The sequence below is a fragment of the Arachis ipaensis genome, chromosome B04 (assembly GCF_000816755.2).
Source record: "Arachis ipaensis cultivar K30076 chromosome B04, Araip1.1, whole genome shotgun sequence".
Lineage (NCBI taxonomy): Eukaryota > Viridiplantae > Streptophyta > Magnoliopsida > Fabales > Fabaceae > Arachis > Arachis ipaensis.
In genome coordinates, this window is record NC_029788.2 from 26,423,627 (window position 1) to 26,428,096 (window position 4,470).

The following is a 4,470-nucleotide window of genomic DNA, read 5'->3' on the forward strand; positions in this document are numbered from 1 at the left end:
TCAACGGATGCATATGACGCCTACCAAGAAGTCTTGGCTACATGCGTTGACCGCGCATTCGATTGGAGCGCGATCCTCCGCGTCATTGCTTTACCCGACGCATTTTGGATTCGGGGGACCATAAAGCGAAGACCCAAGGGTTTAGATGTTCGCCACCTCACTCAAGAAGCCACGGCTTGGGCCCAAATTCTAGCTCACTACGTGCTCCCGAGCACACATGGGTCATCCATCACCACCGAGCTTGCCTTATTGATATGGTGCATCTTGACCGAGAAACCGGTCAACGTTCCGCATGCCATCCGCCAATCCATGGGGCGCATTCATGCCAAGGGAAATCTACCATTTCCCGCTTTAGTGACGGCATTGACTCTTTATGTCCATTATTTGGTGTATTCATGCATTTATATGATTGAGGCCATCATTTCATTAGCTCACTCACCCAAGTGGCCTTACCTTCTATCTTTCTTTGTTAGCCAAACTTGAGCCTACGATTAACCCACTTTGTTCTTAATTTAGCACATTACAAGCCTTAAAGCGGAAAACAATAAAAGTCCTTATTTGGATCTTTGATTAGCTTAGGCTAGTGTGTGTGAGTATTATGCAAGTGTGGGAACCTTGGGACATTGGGTGAATAAGAGGGTATTTTGTATTATTATTGAAATTATTGGGAATTGGGTACATACTCATGTATTGATCAAATGTAAAACCTCATGCATTGACGCTCTTGTATATAGAAAAAAAATAGAAAAAAAATTGAGAAAAACAATATGGAAAAGAAAGAAAAAAAATAAACTAAAGAATTGTGTGTTAAGTGGTTTCAGGATATAGAGTAGGAATGGACCGAAAGAGAGAAGGAAGACGGGTACAAAGGAAGGAAGCATGAGGATTAAGCTTTGGAGGTTTCCGCATGGGCGCGAGCGCGCACCTTGCGCACCCGCGCGGATAGGGCAACGTGGAGCCAAAGCCAAGAGCCGGCTTGAGAAGCGGCTAAGCCAGGATCTTCATGGGCGCGTACGCGTACATCATGCGTCCGCGCACATTACAAGACGTCTCAACGGCGCGTGCACACTTTGGCAATTCCAAGGGAGAACGACTCGGGAGACTAGTACTCTCGGATATAGATTGTAGATTTGTTTGATGAAGGATTTTGCGTCGGTTTAGACTATACTACGATTGATCATTTGATAATTTCTATACCGGCAAAAATTCATTTGTCAACCACCCTCTACCTCCAATACTCAATCTTCAAGCTCTAGTGCACTTTTCTCTCAACCTTTACCTAACCCCAATGGTGGAATCAATGCCATCACCTTGAGGTCCGGCACTACATTGCAAGAGAGGAGTTTCAGGGAGCCAAGCTCAAGAGAAGCCACTCAAGATGAAGATGTTGTTGAGGTAGAAGTTGTTGAAAACAAGGATGAGGTACAACAGGCGGTTGAAGAAGAAGTGGCTCAACCGAAGGATGGAGTTTCTAAGGAAGATAATGTTTTAAAAGATGCTATTCCAATTCCTTTTCCACACCTAGCTAGGAAAACTAAAAAGCAAGTGGAGCTAGATCCCAAGATGGTGGATATATTCAAAAAGGTTGAAGTAACTATTCCCCTTTTTGATATTATTCGCCAAGTTCCTAAGTATGCTAAGTTTTTTAAGGATTTGTGCATGAATAATGAGAAGATTCATGATTTAGAAACTATTCTTTTGGATAGCTCAATTTCTGCTTTGATGGGTGCTATACTGGAGAAATATGGTGATCCCGGTCCTTGTCTGGTTACTTGCACTATAGGTAGTATACAATTTGTTGATTGCATGTGTGACCTAGGTGCATGTGTTAGCATTATGCCGTTATCTGTTTATGATGCATTGAAGCTTCCACCGTTGAAAAGGTCGGCAGCCCATTTTGTTTTGGCAGATAAAAACATAATCTCGGTGGTTGGCATTGCGAAAGATGTCTGATGAGTAGGGATTTTTGCACCGGTTTAGATTTTTCCACTCAAGATAATTTATGTTGAAAGTATAGACCAATCCGGCAAATTAAATCCCAAACATCAAAGTTTAATATTTCTAATTTAAACCGAGAGTAATTCAACCTCGGGTCGTCTTCCCTAGGAGTTGCAACTAAGTGTATAATCATTGGCTATGAGGGAATTGGGGTTGGATAATAGCAATTGGCAAGAAATTAAAATGCAAGAAGGTAACTTAACGTGCAAGAAATTAAATGAAAGCAAGTAAAGGCAATGAAAATAGAAATTGAAAGCAAAAAAGGACTATTGGCAAGAAATGGGTAATTAAGGATTCCTATCCTAGTAGTGAACCACAAACATGGTAATTGTGTGTGAATTAATCCCAATTAGTCAACCCTACATCGAGGATAAGTCAACTAGGCATAATTAATCTCAATCCCTAAGTCTTAAGTCAACACTAGTTGGACACACTTTTCACTTTAGCTTAGTTTTTGAGTTTTTAATTCTAGTGAGAGAAACTCCTACTTCTCTCTAGGGTTTTTGGTATTCTTAGTTTTACTTTCACTTGGATCTTGAGAGAAATTGCTGTTACTTTCATTTTCTAGTCATTTTTCTTATAGTTTTCTTCTTTAATTCCTTTAGTACTCTTTTCTATTTCGTTACTTGAATTCATGTTTGGATCTTGTTACTATTGAATTTTGTTAATGCATTGAGTTATTTCCATATTTATTGTTATTACTTATTTTGTTCTTGTTAATTATTTTCAGTGGTAATTTGAATTGGATTATTTTCTAGTTTTTATCATGTCTTTTATTTTTGTTCACCAAGTGTTTGAGAAAATATCATCCAATATCATAGAGTAGATTTCCTTGCTTGGTTTGGGGTTGAGTAATTGGATCTACTTGAATTGTTATATTCAAGTGTTGATTGATAATTGAATATTGTTAATTAGCTTGAAACTCACCAACTCTAGTTCTTCTTTATGAAGTGACTAGGACTTGTGAGCTAAAGTTAATCGTTTCACTTGACTTTTCTTCAATCGTTAGCAGATAACTAAGTGAGAGCAATGAGCTTTTACCATCACACTTGGACAAGACAATAACGATACAAATTCCGATTCTCACCCCGAACCAATGCCTTTTTATATTGATTAATTACCAACTCTTGCTAGTTAACTGTTGCTCTAATTTTCTAGTTTTTTTTTTTGTTCTCAACTTCAAAAACCTCCAGGAAAATCATAACCAATAATTTGCATCTTGTGTCAACTCCGATGGAAACGACTCGAGATTCTACTCCCGGTTATTGAATTTAATTGTGACACACCTTTTAACTCTGACTAGTGGAAATCTCGTTGGTTAAGACTATAATTGCAATGTTGATTTGGAAGAAAACTTTTTGGTAATCTTGACCGACATTTATCTGCTTGTCAATGTTCAGTCAGAGAATTGAAGTCCTTTGAACTTGATTTTTTTAGTGGTTATTCACGTGCAAAAAAGAGTGGGAACGGTTACTCGAGAATTAGCTCATGTGGAAGTTACTCTTGAACCTGATTGGTCAAAGACTTTTATAAATAGATAAAGGATTCATGAAAAAATGGTTGAAATTTTGCTTCAGAAAAAAACTCAAGCACACTCACATCCCATAGATTTTTTGAGTCTGCATTCGAGTCATTTTCTGTAGGGTTCCTTCCATTGTTTTCAAATTACATTTACATTTTCTGTAACTTTTACTTTTTCTGCAAATTTATCTTTCAAGTAACATGCATCTTTCTTGTTTAATTTTAAGTTTCGGTATTTTACTTTCGACTTCAAAAGTCCTTTGATCCAATCGAAAGCATTTTATTACTTTATTTAAATTCAATACAGTTTCTTTCAATTCCAGTCAATTTATTTTCAAAGTTTTATTTTGTTTATCTTTCATATTTCATTTTATTTTGTTCTATCGAAAAGGTCCTTTGATGCACTTTAAAGAACTGGTACTCACAAAGGAGTAGGTTTTCCTCCCAGACCACTAGATTTCAAACAACTTTCCATTTGCTAAAAATCGATAAAACACATGAATCCACTCAAAATGTCCAACCCATCTTTGATCGCAATGGATAATTTAATTTAAATACTGGACTTGCAAAAATTGGCAATGCAACAAGTTCTATTTTTTTTCGTTCATCTTTGCAAAAATCTATATTTTCTTTGCAACAAATTCTATTGTCTAGGCGAATGAAATCGAGAAATGGTACTGTGCTGAAGCTTCTTTTTTTCAATAGGTGCTGAAATGAGTTGGTTGTGCCAAGAGAGGGACGCGTGTTGCTGCTGCTACCAGACGTAGAGACAAGAACTCAATCAAATCAGCAGTGGCAGGAACCCATCCGAACTGATGGAGTGTGTTTACGTCATGAAGTGGCAAAATTAGCATGGATTAATTTGTTCTTAATTATGCTAACAATTGGCGTGAATTTTTTGTTGGGGTTGGGCTCTTATTTTTTTTCAAGTGGTCTGGATTGAAAATGTGT